At 42.9% G+C, this 17,145-nt stretch overlaps 1 protein-coding gene across 1 annotated transcript in view; it reads right to left on the bottom strand.

The window, feature by feature from the left end:
- Positions 1-1,107: 1,107 nt before the first annotated feature.
- Positions 1,108-17,145, bottom strand: part of MAF (MAF bZIP transcription factor) — a 63,630-nt gene continuing 47,592 nt past the window's right edge. Inside the window, exon 3 of the mRNA XM_083870241.1 lies at positions 1,108-1,903. The gene's annotated coding sequence lies outside the window, so the exon portion shown is untranslated. The remainder of the gene's footprint in view (positions 1,904-17,145) is intronic.

Raw genomic sequence — 17,145 nt, 5'->3', positions numbered from 1 at the left:
AGAAGGTCCCTGAGCTCCGGATCCTGGGGGTGGGAAATGGCAGGACCGTGAGGGTTTCCTGTTGTTCCCTGCTCAGCTGGGTGAAGGTCATTTCCTCTCCTCTCTCACGCAGAAGAAGCTGAACCCTCAACCTTTGAAGGTGTGTCCGTGAGCTCCCAGAAACAACAGCCAGCCCATGCAAGGAGCCCTCTCCTGCAGGGCCACGCTGACAAGGCAGGGGCACTCCCCAAAGAGGAGTGCTGGTCACTATATTTGCCTCCTGGCAGGTAAATAAATTAATCCCAGGCTGCAGAGGGAAAAAAAAAAGTCATGAACTATTACAAATCAGTCTTACACTTTATTTTTTTCTGCATGCTGTAACACAGGAGAAAAAAACCAACAAAACCACCAAAAACCCAAAGCCAGGGCTGCAGAGCCAGGCCAGCATTCCTGCAGAGGAAAGGAGAGGCATGCTGCCAATCCATTAAGGATAATCCACTAGCGGGTTTGAGTGTTTAAAAAAAACCCCTCTTTTGTTGGTTTTTTAGAGAGTTTTGTATCTGCTGAGTTGGAGGTGGGTGCCCAACCCCAGATACACATCAGTGCTTGAACATCAGCTGCAATGTATCCTTGATCATCCCAATGTGATAGATGGAAGTGTTATCCAAGGAATTGCTGTGGGACTTGCTAGCTAAATAACAACATTGAAATACCAGAGGAACAAGTCAACCCCAGCAAAAACATAAAATCTTCATTCCTTCACTGAAATAAGATCTTAAGAGGGGAACAAACCGATGCAAAATCTAAAGAAAGTGAGCATATGCAATAAAATTTGGAGGCCATTTATTACTTATCAGATAAACAGCAGTTTATAATGAAATAATGAAGCCAGAAAGATAAGTCCTAATCAGAGGAATTGTCAGATAATGCCTTGATAGGTGCTGTTATCCTCCAACTCCACCACTTCCCATCCACGACCTTTCTCCATGTCCCTCCCTTGATTCCTTCCACTTCTTTTTCTTGTTATAATTAAACATGTAAGATCTACTTGTGAAATGTATGGATAATACAACACTTTCTTGTAAAATGTCAATACATTATCTGGTGTAAAGTCAGTGTAACTCCATCTCTGGTCTCAATACATTTTATTTACAGGAAAATGCATAAGCAGGAGACAAATATCCACTGTTTTCACAGTTTCAAAAACATAAATTATAACATAAGGGGTTGTTTGTGCTCTCCCTTAAACTGCTGGGAGTCAGGGAAGTCTCTCCAGAACTGAGACTCACTTGGAACAGGTGAAGTAAAGCAGAGATTCACAGGCACAGTTTCCTCATTTAAATTAACACAAAGTGAGAGGACAAAGAGGCTCCCAAAATTCTGTCCTTGTGGTTCAAATTTGAATATATGTTTTTAAAGCTGGCCAAGTAGCTGAAATTAAACCTCATGTAATTAAGTTCCAGTAATTTGAGCAGAAAGTAGTCCTGGGAAAGTTAGCAGGGTGGAAACATTATGGCGAAGAAGATATATTGGATTTTTTGTGCCATTCCTATCACATCAGAGGTCCACAAAGAAGAAATTTAGGGTAAGTCAAGAGTTTTCAGTCTCTGGTGTGCAGACCCCAAAGGTCCATGGACCAAACCACACAAGCAGCTGGTTTGGCTGGTGTGTTCCCACCTGAAGTTTTCAGGGTCTCTTCAAGTTTTTTTGTACGGGACCATCACGCTGCCCCACAGCCATCCTCAGGGGTGCTGCTGCCTTCTTCTCCAACTCACGTGGCTTTGCTCTCTGCTCCTTACACCCACCAGCAGTCCTGGCTTACCTCCTGCTGCTGCAGAAACTTTTGGCCTCCTCATGGTGCAGATTTATAAGCAGTGTGATCTCCTCTGCATCCAGGCGTCACCACTCCGGCTCTTCTGGGAGACTAAGGTTGGAAATTGGAAAAGGGATCACAAAAAGTGATAAAAGTAGAAGGAAAAAAGATCAGCAGCAAGGAGGAATAGCTACAGAAGACCAGGCAGTTACTAAACAAAAAGAATAATGAGCCAGGAGAAATCTTGGTGGAAGAAAGAGGAGTTCAAGAGCTGCCAGTCACCAGGAAAAAGGGTGTCACATAAAGCAGATGACCCTCCCTAAAGTACAAGTTCCCCTCCAGGCTGGTATGGGAGCTCTGGGAAGTCTGACATCCTTCCTCTTGCAAAGCAGGGTGACAGACACCCTGAAGGACTCTGTGGTAGTGTGGCTGCCCCCTGGATCAGAGCAGTGTGTCCCACCAAGCCCTGGCTTGTTTTTGGAGTGAACTCTCCATTGGCTCTCCTCTGGAAGGAATATGTGTGCATTGGAGCTGTTCTGCAGCTGGACCAGTACCCAACAAATAGAAACAGCCAGAGGATTACTGCAAAACCACCCCAAATGAAGACAAGTGTAGACAGAGCTGAAGCATAACCCAAGAGAAGCAAGGCTGCTGTTAGTTGCTTTAAATTTACTCAATATACCTGGGGAAAAACTGTTGGGGATTTAAAACATAAAACTGTTGAAAACTATCAGAACTTTTTTATAACATGCTGCTATTTTAGGTCATATTGTACGTTCAACATTTGCACACACCTCAGCTAAGATCAGTGTGATCTGTACTTAACAGTGAAACACACAGTGTGCCCAATGATGACTGAATTACTCAGGAGGAACTACAATTGATAAGACAATGATTTATGGACCTATTGTTTTCTAGGTTCTTGTAAATAATCCTAATTGGTGTTAATCATCCACCCTCTGCTTTGTGTTATCACCAAGCAAAGTACACTTCCTAAAGAAGCTATTTAAGGGCATAATCCTTCTGAAAGGCAAGACAGCTATTGACTTCCACAGGACCTGCAGTGAGGTGCTCAACCAGGGAAAACAACTCTGGAATATGAGCAAAACACATCACACTATCTTTTCATGCTTGCATTGAAAAATTTCCAGTAAACTCACGGCAAGTCCAGCATGCCCCAATAATCCCTTCCATGTGGGCTTCATGCAGTGGCTCTCCAGCCTTTCTCCCAGCTCAGAAATGCACTACACAGGATGTACATTTGCTGATGTTCATTTATTGCCAGTGTGGAGCCCCTGCCTGCATCCCCTTGCCATGGGCTGCCTGTGTCAAACCTGAAAAAGGCTGCTTTGGAAGAGCAGACACCTGCACCAGGACCTGGTGTTTTTCTGTCTCTGATTTTATTGTTGTGCCTGAAAAAGTGCTTTGATCTTTTGGTGTTTTTCTGTTTGTCACACCGTGCCCTTGTCATCAGGGAGCCGTGGAACTCTAGACCCCCCTGCCTGCTGGTCTTGGGTGTAAGGTTTGGTGGGCTTAGTTTTAGCCTTCAGATGAGCTTGTTTGACCTTAGCAGGTCTGCACTTTAAATAACACTTGAATAGCATTCTAGAGGGTGCAGTCACACGCTGCTTGCTTACGGAAACTACAAGGAAACCAGACAGCTTTTCAATTTGTGTATCAAAGAGAAGGAGATTTACACATAAAAGGGAGAATTATTTTGATTTGTAGTTTTCAAGCCACTGTACATTCTCCAACATAAATGCTCCCTTGTCTCTGCTTTCTGATAGTTCATATCAGGTTCAGTGGCCTAGATTTTCAAAAGTGGTAGTTTTGGAGGCCAATATTCCTCAGTGCCAATTAATGGTGCTTTAAGGAGACCAGATATTGTTAAGATACTCTGTATCTTTGGCAAATAGGGTCATTTTAGCCCCTCTCAAACTTGACACCCCAAAGTGACAGTATGAACAATCCTCAGGGGTGGGTTGGCCAGAGGAATAAAGCTTTCCCCCACCACACCATCCCTTCTACTGACACCAATCCTCACAGCATCACACCCCCACCACCATTAAAGATTCCTGCAGAGTCAATATTACCAGTCCTTTTTGACATTCTCAACCACCAAACATCCTAAATAACCTACAAAAAGAGCTCATTTCCTCAGCTATTTCATCTTTTAAGTAGCTATCAGAGAAAAGTCTTCTAAAGGCATGAGGCTGGATAGCCAAAATCTAGCTATATGGTATTTGAGGGAGAGGAGGGGAGAAACCCTATCCCATTATCTGCATTATCCCGTTACCCTTGGATGTCTTCCATGTACTTGGAAGAGCAATGCCCCATTCTTGAGGCTTCACATTGCAGCCACTGCCTTTTTGGCAGAAGAAGGGTGGATGTGGCTCCCTTCAAAGTCAATCAATGTCACATCTTTAATCAATCTAGAAGGTCACCACTGCACTTCCATCAAAAAAGGTTGGGTACAATTCTCGCTGAGTCCTGATTGTTTGTGGGGGACTCAGGTTGCAGTGGGTGTTGGGAAAAGTCTTTTCTGGTCCTTACCTCAGCACATCTTCTATCCCAAGGCTCTTTGCAAGAGTTTAAGATCAAATGAGAATTATACCCAGGACTCTGAGCTACAATAGTGCAGGAGGATTGTAGTGAAACCCCAAAATACACCAAAGTGACTTAGTTTTGTGTTTCTTTACGGCTGTGAGCACATCCAGCTTTGCTGGGAGGTTCAGAAAGCTTAGGGAGCTTTTGTGTGGAGGCAGGTCACATTTTGAGCAAGTTTACAATGATTTTGAGTTTCACATTACAATCATCTATGAAATGTCATTGTTCATCTGGGATGTCTGTGAGTGGTCACAAAAGAGAAGTCTGTTGCATTTCAGGGAACTGTGACTAGAAAGGAGGATCACAGCAAGGCATGTGTCAAAAATACCCAAACTTGAAGTCAGGACCCCTTACACAAACACACATATCAATACAAAACCCTGAATCTGTTAAGCCAGAAAATTCTTCCCCCAAGCTGGAGCAATTTCATTTCTATCCTGGCACAATTGGAGCAGGATCCAAAGCCCAGTAAAGTCAAGGGTAGAATTTCCATTGATTTCCAAGGAGCCTGGATCAGATCCTAGATCACATTGTTACACTGCAGCAAAACCCAGCCGTGTTGCAGTGTACCCACCTGCTCTCCAAAGTCTCAAATCCATTGCAGGTACAATCTAGGTTATTCCAGCATTTACTTGATGCAAGGCTAAATAAATACTGTTTTATCAAAATCAGCAAAACTGCTCCTCATTAGTAAATTAGGCCAACTAATGCACACCTTTTATTAGGACAATCTGTCTCCTTAAGTCAAAACCAAGTGTCAAAATCCCTATTCTATCAATCAGACCGGTGCCCTCCTGCACCAGCTGTGAACTGGGGCTGGCTAAAGACATACAGGAAGAGTGAATGAAGACCTTACAATATTTATTTAATGAGGTACTTAGGCTTCTTTTACAATAATTCAACAAAATCTGGCTAGGTAAGGGATCAACAGCTTTTATGTACACAAGAAAGAAGGGAAGAAGGAAAGCAAAAAGGAAGGCAGGCAAAAAGGGAGGAAGGAAGAAAGGAGGGAAGACCCTCTGTTTCATTTATTAATACTTCATATTGGCAAGTCACAAAACCACAAAAGCACAAAAACCTTCTTTAACCTTTGCCTGTTTGCAACAAAATCACCCACCTACAAATAAAAATCCCCTCCAGACATTGCTGAAATTACTTTCTTAGGCATTTCTGTAATGTAAATTGTTCTGCACACTGAAAAATGATTTCAAAAAAATAAGATGCAGGGATTTTTTTTTTTTCCTTGTGTGCAAATCAAACCAGAGGTCTATATCTGAGAGGAATTTCTGGGAAGAACAAATAATCTTCTGTAGCCAGTACTAGAGTAGGTGCTCTAAACAAACCTCCAGAAGGAGCATAATGAGGCAATGATTTATTGCGTGCTATGCAAGTCTCAGTGCTGTGAGTGTGTTGTAAGAACCAGAGAAAGGGAGAGGCAATAATCATCCAGCCTCCTCCTCCTCCTCCTCGTGTGTTTCTGGATATTACCTGCTCAGGATATGAGTGTGACACCGAGACAGGGCTGCAGCCTCCCTGAGCTGCGGGGTTGGCAAATGATCTTTGTGCTGCAACATTTTGTCTCGTATTTAAGGCACTATCTACCACTGCCTAAAAAAGAAATTCAAAAAATCTGCATATGGATATTCTGAAACTTTGCACAAATATAAAATGTTGTTTGTGTTGGACACATTATTGCTCAGTGTGTACCAAAAAAAGATTCTCAGGAATGTTGTCATCAGGAGGTAGAATCCTGGATATTTCAGAATGAAGGGTAAAACTTCCCTTGGCTGCAAGCAGGGCAGCATTTCACCTATGAAGTAGGGACTAAATACAGACAATGAATTCTGCCCACAGAAATATTTATAAGAAAATCTTGGTCCTGAAGAACTAGAATCAATTAAATGAGGAGCAGAAATATGCAATGTAACCAGCATTGCATCAATCAATACAAATCAACATGAGCCTGACCCTGTATGTGTTGTATTTGCAATTAGTTGGGCTTTTTTTACCATTTAAAATTCATTTGGGTTCCTGTACTGACTGGCAGGTTGCTTGCACTTATGCCCATATTCCTTCCAATTTCTCCAATTTAAAATACAAAAAAAATCCCCACAACTAAGAATTAGTCTTCAAATGTGTTTGGTGAGTTATTTATCATAAATAAACATGGAAAAAATTACCTGCAGACTACTTGTGCTCAACTTCCCCCCTACCTCCCCCCGCCCCAAAAGGCTAAATCAGTGAAATAAATTAATTGTTATGAATTATTCAGCTCTACCTGTGGCAATGAAAAATAGCAAGAGCATTAGGATTCTTCTTTGTGTACTAAGCCTCTAATTTATAGAGAATGCATATTAATAAAACACAGGATATTCATCAATATTCAAGTCACTGGCTGCCTGACTATTTAATCTAAAATTACCAGCCAGCTCAAAACTCTTACTAGTTAATCATGTAATCTAAGCCATTCTGATATTGATGGTTAACATTAATTGCCCAACTGCCATTTATAAAAACCTCTCCTACATCTTCCCTTTGCCTGGCACAGAACCTTTGACACGTTTAAATTTTCAAAGAAGCTGGAGTAGGTCAGCTCATCCAGCCTGTTCTCCAGCCTAAAATGTTTGTTTGCTTCACTCTCATGAAAGGGAAATTGTCTCCTGTTGTGGTTTTGCTTTTGAACGTGAACAGTAAAAACTGTCCTTCATTATAAGGATCTTTGATATGTTCCCCTCCTTCTGCAGATGATCTGCAGGTGGAGAGAAGAACCAGCTGGGTTTTGTTGCCTGCACAGATTGTGTCATCCTTTACAATGGAAACAAAGGTGTTCAGATCAAGAAGGCCAAAACTATTTCATCCACCAGCCATGTACTCCACAAAAAGCCACCAACCACAGGTTTCCTCCCCCAAACCTGACTTCACATTCCAAGGGGAATGGCTGGCAAAGAGCAGTGACACCTTTAGACATTGCCAGCTCCTGCTGCATGACCTGCTCTGAATAAATCAAGGTGAAATGTAAGAATTGGGGGAAAATTCTCATGTGATAAAACTTAGCCAAAGTTTAGGCTCAAACTCCCAAAGTTTATCATACCAGGAAGAAGTGCTGATGAAGGGGATGGCAGTGATACCTTCCTAAATCAATGCACCTGAGCCAATCTTGGTACTTATCATCTGAATTTTTTTCTATTCTTCTTTTTTCTTTTTGTTAACTTAATCAAATTAAAGTTAAAAAAAAAAATACACAAAACCCCCAAAACTCCACAAGCAAACAGAAACGTTTTAATTATTCTAATCAAAAAGTTAGGATCCTGGGAGTTAACTGCAAATCAGCAAATCTGCAAAGAACTCACTGTAGCAGAAACTTCAAGCTACAAATATATAAGAATCAGGTAAGTGCTATGGTATAATTAAAAAAGGATTTTTAAAAACAACATTCTTACCTCTTTCAAAGGATGCTCTTGGGTCATTTAAACTGAAATTTAAGTATCACAGAAAAAATTTGCAAAAAATGTGGGGGGTGTTTGATAAAGAATATAGTTTTCTCTAGATGCGATAATTCTCTGGATTGAGAAAAATTGCTTACATTTTATGATTTTGTCCCTCTGGAATCCAGGAACTCCCAAGAAGTTAACAAGTGCATGTTCCTATGAAGTGAGGGCTGCTGAGCAATGCCTGGTCACATAAGACACACGGTGTTCCTTCTACTCCCCAACTACTGTGGAGTAAAATCACCCCCCTAGCCTTGATTCTTATGTAAGGGACCCCAGCACCCATCGCAGCTGTGTCGATAAGAACTTGAACGTGGATGTTTGCAGAGGGCAAACACTCAGTGTGCAAAGGCAGTGTCTCCCAGCCCGTTTCAAAACCCCAGTAAATATTTGTGGGGGATGTTTTCCAGCCCTAGCGCAGATCCCCGTGGTGGCTCGGTGCAGTTTCCCTGTGGAAGGCTCCGAGCTACCGAGAGGTAACAACGTGCTGACAGCAAGGAGAAGAGGATGACTGCACACTGAAACGTGGCCCCAGAACAGGCAAAGACTAAATAAACTCTCATCATACCTTGGTAATTCTTTGTGGCACAAAGAGTGGCTTGGGCCTTGTCTGAACTGGGCTTTTACCTAAGTTGGAAAACCATGTTTAAATTAAATTTAAAGACCATTCTTCTTAAAAGCACTTCTACAATGCTTTGGCTGGACAGTGTGTTTTTCTAACCAATGTTTACATAGTTTGACCCATTTTCACTTCTTTGCTTTAACTGAAACTATTAATTAAGCTATTTAAAAATTAAATTGAGTATATGCCTGCTTTGGACTGGATCTCAGGCTTCATTTAATTGTTGGTTGTCGTCCTGAGTTTGGCTGTGAGGGTGTGTGAATCTGTCTCCATTTGGAAATGAACACAAAATTACAAATATATTTCATACAGACTACAAGATTGAGTAAAATACTGAAGACATGCCCTACTTTAATTGTTTTAATTGTTTGGAATATATCCCCATGATATTGAAAAATTACATCTGCAAGAAACACGGTGACATGAGTCCAGTGTAGATCACTGTGGAAAACTCCACTTTTAAACAGCTGAGCTGGTATACAAACCAAAGTTCCATTTTTGTGAGCAGAAAAACAGTCACACATCACATTTCTTGTGATTTATATGCCACAATCATGCTGGATTTTCAAGTGGAAAAGATGCCTAGAAATTAATGAAAAGGAGTCATCTCTATTTTTCTATTTGCAACTAAAATAATTCAGGGCTTTCTCTTGTAGAAGGGCCAATGTGCAAACCAAAGTCTGATTTATATTTTCCCATTGAATGGCTTTTCTGTACAGAAATCTCATGAAGACACACTGATTCTTTAAACTTCACTGTTGATGCTGAAATTATGCTGTGTGTCAAAATTACATCAAACAACTGCACTTATTTCCACCAGAAAAATTTGATTATTTCACTCTCATTTACAATACATTTTTTCCCCACTATAATGCTGACTTGGTAATTCCCTCAGGTCTGGACACCTCCAAGTAGACTTTTTCAGTAGAAAGAAAGCTTTCATTATATTTCATAATTTTTTTCCTGCTTGATTTGAATGTTATAATTGGATTGGAGAGATATTTGTTGCGAACTTCATGTTTTGCCATGCTCCACGAACAGCATCTTTTAATTTCTCTCTTTTCAATGAACCTTTTGACTTGATAAAAGTGGCTCTAAGGTATTTTTACAAAAGAGGCCAACAGAGCCAGTTCATTTTAAATTCTTCTCTTTAAAGTATCTCATTTCCTTACTATTTCTTAATAGAGGCACTATCCTGCAATGTCATAAAGAATGCCGCAGTTGACTTCAGTGGGATCAGGATCACTCTGTACTGTAATTAGTTCTATATTTCAAAATATTAGAGGTCATTTTCTTCTTCTTTTTTTTTCATCTGAGAAAAGAAAACATTTGGAAAAAAAAGGCTTTCAAGTGTGACTGTCAGTAGAATACTAAAAATAAGTTGCAGGCATTCCAGTTGTTACAATTTATGTTTCTAATGAAATTTTCCTCTTCTCATTTACTGCAAATTTTTAATGTAAGCTTTTATAGCCATTGATTCAGTATCTTTAATCTTCCGCCAATATTAGATAGAAATGGAACTAACTAGGGAAAATCTATCTGGTTATAAAGCACAGTGTCTATAAAGTTGTTCAGTTCATCCAAAACTGCCTTTTTTTTTTTTCCCAGCGGGTCGGATAGGATAAAATTATAACTTGAAATACTGTTAATACTATTCGGAGATGAATATACTTGTAATTAATAATAGGTTTAAAATATTATGATGCCTCTGGAGAAATCAAAGGATTCAATGTCAATCACCCTGACTACCAGCACTGGGCAAGATCCCACAGTGCCAAGTTCTGGCTCTTTTAATTGCATTCAGTAGCAAAAGCTACTCCCTGGGACTGGTAGCAAAAATTCAGCTCCAGCCCAGACCAGGGAGGGAGCACATAATTTCCAACTACTCATTTAGATGGGATCTGTCAGGGTTTGCATGAGCAAAGGCCTGGGAGCCAGTCTCACGGGGAGAAAATAGCTGAGCACCCACACCCCAGGTCGTGGCCTCTCCATCCTTCCCTGTGCCGAGGGCTTGCCGCAGGCTCTGCCCGCACCGCGCTCCCTGCTTTGCAAAGAGGGCTGTGCTGCTTCACTGCGAGCTGTCAGGCTCCATCCCTGCCCCAAGCTCCTCTCCCCAGCCCCATAAACACCCTGGAGCAGACACCCTTTGTCCACACAGTCTATTTATAAAACCCCACTTCCAACAAGTTTGGGCTGGTGCAGGTCAGCTCCACGGCTCCAATTATGGCAGCCAAGCTGTGCAGCAGGAAGGTGCAGCACTTGAAGAAATGGTTCAGGGCCAGTAACAACCTGACCCCAAGCAGCCCCAGCAGAGCAGCATGTCTGGCCATGCCCTTCCAGCGGGGCAAAAACGTGCTTTTCCCTCATGACCATCGTGTCAGTGCTAAAAATATAAAGCACTTCGACCCTGCAAAGAGCTCGAGTGTGCCTTATGGAGAGTCCCTTTAAAATCCACAGGTCTGTAAGGCAGAATGAAATCCCGCACCCAGTGAAGTGAATGGAAAAACTCTCCTGCCCTGCAGGGTGCCAGGAGTTGCTTCCCAGGGCAGGAAAGTTAAGAACATGTGCAAGACATTGGCAGGAGAAGAAATCTATTTTTGGACACTGCTTATTCTAGGTATTTCTACCGTTCCCATTAACACTGTCCCAGAACACATGGGAATCATTCATGCATTTGCTAATCTTGAAATGAGAAATGAAGGTTGCCCAAATTCCCTGGATGAAGAACAGCAGCAGAGGCAGGTCTGTCTTCTTGGGAGCTGCTCCCAGTCTGGCTGGGACATGGATACACCATGCAGGGCATGGGGATACAGACCCTGGACACCTCCTCTGCCATAAATGTGTATTCACCCTTCCCACACCCTCTGCACAGGCAGTAACAGATGAGCCCCATTAAACACCCAATGGTGTCTCTGCAGCTGTCATGCATGGACAGGCACTTGCACATCCCTGTAGGAAAGCACTGTGCATCCCTGCTTTGCTGGTGAGACCTGACCCGTGTGCTCCCCACTCCACTTACTTCTCATCGCGCACAGTTTCATGGCTGGGATGCACAGGAAGGTCCTGCTGGGATATAACTAGTTAGTTCATGCATTCCCAGGGTTTTATCCAGCAGCACATGCCAGTCTCTGGACAGAAGGGTCTCTGCTACTTCCAACAATGGATTAAAGTGTTCCCTCTGCACTGGCCAGCATGGTCAAGAGCAGTGGAGAGGTGAGTAGCTCACATGGCCATGGCTGTGACTTGGCACACAAAGCACCCCAGACATGCACAGTATCCTCACCACCTGCTCTGGGCACAGGGGAGACTTGGGGCTACATGCACGTGCACGTGCATCTTTTCTCCTCCATCTCATCTATATCTGGCACAGGGAAGGGGTGTGATCTCTTGACAGTGTGAGAAAAAGTCTCTATTTATTCTGTCTGGAAGGGCGTTGTGTGCAGTGTGAGCATCTCAGCTCACGTGTGTGCTCACAGGAGACATCATTGGGGGTGCTGACAGAGGAGCCCTGGTGCATCTCCCCAGCCAAGGCGGGTTACCTGCAGACCACAGCCAGTAGAAGGAGGAATTACTTCAAAACCACCATGCCCTCTTCCAGCACCCTAATACTGTCCAGAGGAGCCAGTGCTGAGTTTCAGTGGGCTGGAGGTGTGGGCACAGGCTCCCTTCTGCTGACTTGACTGAGCCCCGGGGCCCCTCAGGGCTGGCGGCGACGGGGGCACTTCTGTCAGCACTCTGCAGAAACAAGTTAATTGACATATGCTAACACACTGTTAAACATAACACTGTCGTGTTTAAAAATACACTAGCTGGTTGGATCAAATGCATTTTAAAACATGCCTGCTTTTTAATTTTTTTTTTTTCTGAAAAGGATGAGGTTTTGGTTAACATGTGCTAGTAAAAACATTTTTGAACATGGTTGAGAGGCAGGAGATGTGAGAGCAAGAGCAAGTGTCCTTTGACTGAGTATAGTTTTCAGGGAAAGTTCACTTAAAAAACAGGTTTTCCCCGATAATATTAATTTGTTTACATTGTCCAGTTCACAGGATTTCAACATGAACATGCAGTAAAATGTCTCTGTGCAGCATAATACCCATGTAATCCATCCTCAGAGTTTGTAAATTCAGCCCTAAGGCACCACCGCAATAAACACCATAATCGTGTAATACGATAATAACAACTCCCCAAAAGCATTACAACTCTTCCTGTCAATACAGGTATCTCTTTAATGACATGCTAAAACTGAAACCAGAATTAAAATCAAGATGTTGTTTTGTGTCTTTAGCTATAGTTGTAATATAAATCCAGGGAGAGAGCTATTCCCTCCGACTGAAAGGAAGCCAGTTTCTGACTCTGTCCACTTTTCTTTCTGTAAATTGCTACTGCTGGAAAACACACAAACCATTCCTCTTTGCATGTTCTTCTGCTGCAGGCTGGTCCTCCAGCACTCTTCAGTCCAAGGAGTCTACAAAGCTTAAAAGCTGCAATATCTTTTTACTTCTAGTTTAAAGCCAGGATCCTCAGTCACACAATCACTTCCAGTGAAGCTCTTTCACACCATCACAGGGCAGTGAGTGTGATTTTGGCTGGTGGATGAAATAGCAAGTGCAAGAGAGCACTAAAAGACAAAAGACTTTCTTTCCATGCAAATGTACTGGGGGACAGCAAATGGAAAATGAAATAGAAAAATCTAGGTCAGTGAAAAGCTTATGGTGTAAAGAGACAATAAGCAGAATTGCCTCTAAATATAACAAATACTTACTCAGGTTTTTACCAAAGGCATTGAGGGTTCTTTAAACAATAATGCTGGGGCCTGATTTGTAAATCTGCATGTTCAAATATCATGGTGCAAAATGAAGTCAAGATTCAAAAATGAAACCATACATCAAATGCGTGGCAATGAATGTACACGAATATATGCTGTGATCGTCCCTCATCTGTGCCCGAGTCAGGCTAATTGGACACCTGTATGAGGGGTTTTCATCAGGCTTTGGGGATGAAGTGCAGAGCTGAGACCCATCTCTGGGCTGAAATCACAGGGGCTGCAGAGAATTTGAACGAATACTGCTCGGAGATGACATTTCTGTTAGAGTAAGTGAGGGTGTTTTGAGGTTTACATTGCATTTTATGCACAGGGATTAAAGCACAGGAGAAATTAAGCCAAAGATGCCCATGGAGATGAAAGGAACCTGTGGGGCACTTAAAAGCAAACCTGTCATTTCAGAGACACCTGGGCCAGGGTGTCCCCAGCTCCAAGCACTGCTGCCACATGCAATGGCAGTCTCTGTGCTCAGGAATGTCTTGCCCTGGGGCACCAGGGATGGGCATTTCATCACAGAGCTGGGGCCAAGATGACCCTGGTCATTTGAGCTTGGCCTCGATGATGTGAGAGGTCTTTTTCAACCTAAATGATTCTGTTATTCTGTGTGCTGCAGCTCAACACCTTGGCCATGTGTATCTGTGAGATGTGGAAGGGGAAGGAAGACTGAGGTTGGAGCTTAGAGAAGGTGGAACACATTCTCTCAGCAGTAGCTGCTACCAGAAAGAGAAAGGAGAAAAAAGAAAAGAAAAAGCTGAGGCTGAACACTTATTCCAGGCTCCTGCCCTTACCACACTGTGCATAAGAGATCAGAGGGCTGTCCTGCCTCTGCCCTGGGGCCAATGCTCCCGGAGAGAGGATCTGGTGAAAATTTGTAAAGTCCTCTGGCTATGCTATTCTCCAGAGGAGATGATATTATAAGATTTTTTAAAAGAGCAAGCAAGAAAAAAGCCTGCAAGCTTATGAACTTCCTTGATCTGAAGCTCCACAAATTCTTTCCATGGTTTTGGTACAGCACCTTATGTGCAGGGTGGAAGGGGAAGCTATTGAGTGTTGAATTACAGAGGGGAAAAACATTTCAAATTCCTTACTATTAATACTCACAACTTTCCCAAATCATTATACACAAATCCCCTAGCCTCAGCTGAACTGCTCATGGGTTACAGGGCCAAGAAAGAGGTGGAGCCTTCATGGCTCACTCTAAGCCTTTCAGAAATTTGAAATTCCTAATAAAAATGAAAGCAATGAAAGTTACCATGCCAGGCAGAGAAAATTCAACCTCTACAGCGCCCCACAAGAACGGAATTAATATACAAGACAGTAGGAGGTTGCTTTCATAACACGGAGAATGGGTTGCTTATTTGTGAGTTTTCTGGGACTACCTTCATTGTTAAGCTGAGGCTGACACTGGGTACAGAGAGACAGAAATTTGACAAAAGCATTGAGTGATTGGGGGTATTTGAGAAAAAAATCTATTCTGGTAGTCCAGACACTAGGCTGGGACTTGTTAAGTTGTGAACTTGTTAAATTCCGGCTCCACCAACGGCTTCCTGCATGACAAGAAACCAGGAGCCTATTTCTGCTGGTACAAATTCTCCTTGACTTTCAGAGACACCGTGGCCTTCATGTGGCAGCTCCTCACTCCTAAAGCTGTTTGAGGATCTGCTTCCCCTCCTGCACACGACCTCCACCAAACACCCTTGGGATGTAGCAGCAAACCAGGGGCCAGAGAGGGGCATTAACCTCATGGGACAGGTCCAGGTGCAAGCCCTGTGAGATTCATCTTTTCACAGTGCTTCTCCAACTCCTCACACAAGCCTGCTTTTGGGATGGCTTAAAGCCTTATTTGACTTTTTAAAATTCCTTTTGCCTCTCCCACAACGAGTGAAGTGGATGGTTTTCAGATTTAATTTCCTTGTAATTATTTATGGTGTTTCCTTGTTTTGCCAAAGTTTCATTAATTGTTTTTAGTCCAAACAGTGAATTAAATTAGGAACACCCATTTTTTACATTTCTTTCTGGACTATTTTCACTTCATGGCTTTCAAGTTTTAGCAAGTGCTCTTATTTTTGGATTTTCAACACTGAACAGGGCAATAGAGACATTAAAGTAAGAAATATGCTAATTGGACTATATAATAAATGTAAAAGTTATGAGAACTCTCTAATCACATGAGATTTGGAGGCTCCCACCTCTACCCTAATTAAAAGTCTCAGTCTTGTATGATTTAGCATGAGGCTCACCAATACTGCTCACAAGTACCACGTGCAAGAATGAAGCATCCCATGGGCTCCTTGGGAGGGACAAATGACATCTTCCATGAGCAAGTTTAAAGTCCTAAACTGCAACCACTTTACAAAAAGGAGCTAGAAAAGTCCACCAACAGAAGCAGGGATGTGGACTCCAGGATTGTATCTTGGTCCCTAGGAGGACATGTGAGATGCTCAAGAGGATTGAAAGGAAACACCCCATAGAGTGATCCAGTAGGGCAGTTTTCTGTCCTCATATCTCTCCGAGGGAATTCCTGGAGGGTAATACACAAGTCCTACAGCCCAAACTCTTCACAGACAATCTACTGACCAAGAAGTCTGCAGCCAAGAAGTGCAGTGATGGCCAGGGAGATACTTGCTCTCTCACCTTCTCCATGCAGGAGGGATGGACCTGAGCTCACAGCTTTGCTGCCAGGCACAGGATGCCAATGGAGCCAGCAGGGTTCAATGAAATGTGCAGCCATTGAACTCTGTTATGTTTATCCACACCCAAGTGCTTTTTAAACACGGACTGTTGCATTACCCAAAAAGCACCTTAGCCAACACGCTCTCAGATTTCCAACTGATAGCCCTTAAAAATAGAGTTTCTCCCCTGTTAAACAAGCAACTATAACATTACTAGAGGTCTGGAGCCTTTTGTGCTGAGCTTCGACCTACAGCAGTATTTCCCTGCTAGAAAAAAGCAGGCTGGAGTTGGTGACATAACACCAAATATACAGATGGGACCACACTATAATTAGCAAGGGAATGTCATTCCTGCCATCTTTGCTTCATTTGTAACTGTGCCTGTAAGCTCTGGGGAATGGTGTGCATTTCACACAGTCTGCACAAGAACGAGGATTGCCAACTGTCCCAGTTCTGCTGGGATACCCTTGGTCCTCTGACCCGAGGCTTGCAGAGATGCCAGCAGTGCCTCGGGAGAGCAGTGCCCCTCTCCAGGCCACTGCCATGACCCCTGGGCTCAGGGCAGAGATTTCTCTGCACAGCACCAACAGCTCAGCTCCCTCTAAAGCACCTCATGCTCCCATCCAGAGGAGCACTACCCATTGCTCCTTGACAGGCTCCTTCACACGGACTCAAAAACATCCTTTTGCCCATCACCAAGATGAATGAGCAGCCTGGGCCTAACAAGAGAGGCCAATAACTCTGTTCCCTTCCACACTCAGCCTGCTCCCAGGAGGGAGTGGATTTATTCAGAGCAAATATGTGGATTTTCACTGCAGCTGTGCTTTTCAGCATCTAACCACTATTTTTAAATCTCTCTATTTGTTCCAGTAAAACACCAAATCAATGTTTTAGGTTTTACTGCTTACTTTAAACATTCTCAATAATGTTAAGTCCAGTTGCCTTTTGAACACTTTGTCATCCTCTGCAGGCACTTAGATGAAAAACTTACTGTCAGCTTTGCTCTGTCTGTGCAGTCAGGTGAATTTGTTTGGTTTTTCACCAGGCTGCACAAACTGGTGAAACCAGCCAGGGGAGCAAACAAACCCATAACGTAACACGTTCCTTGTCTTACGCACAAAATTCAGCTCAGCTTACTCCAA

This window comes from Zosterops lateralis, assembly GCF_965231275.1.
Source record: "Zosterops lateralis genome assembly, chromosome: 12".
Taxonomy (NCBI): Eukaryota; Metazoa; Chordata; class Aves; order Passeriformes; family Zosteropidae; genus Zosterops; species Zosterops lateralis.
The sequence above is the reverse complement of the archived record's forward strand: the minus strand, read 5'-3'. Positions and strand labels throughout refer to the sequence as shown.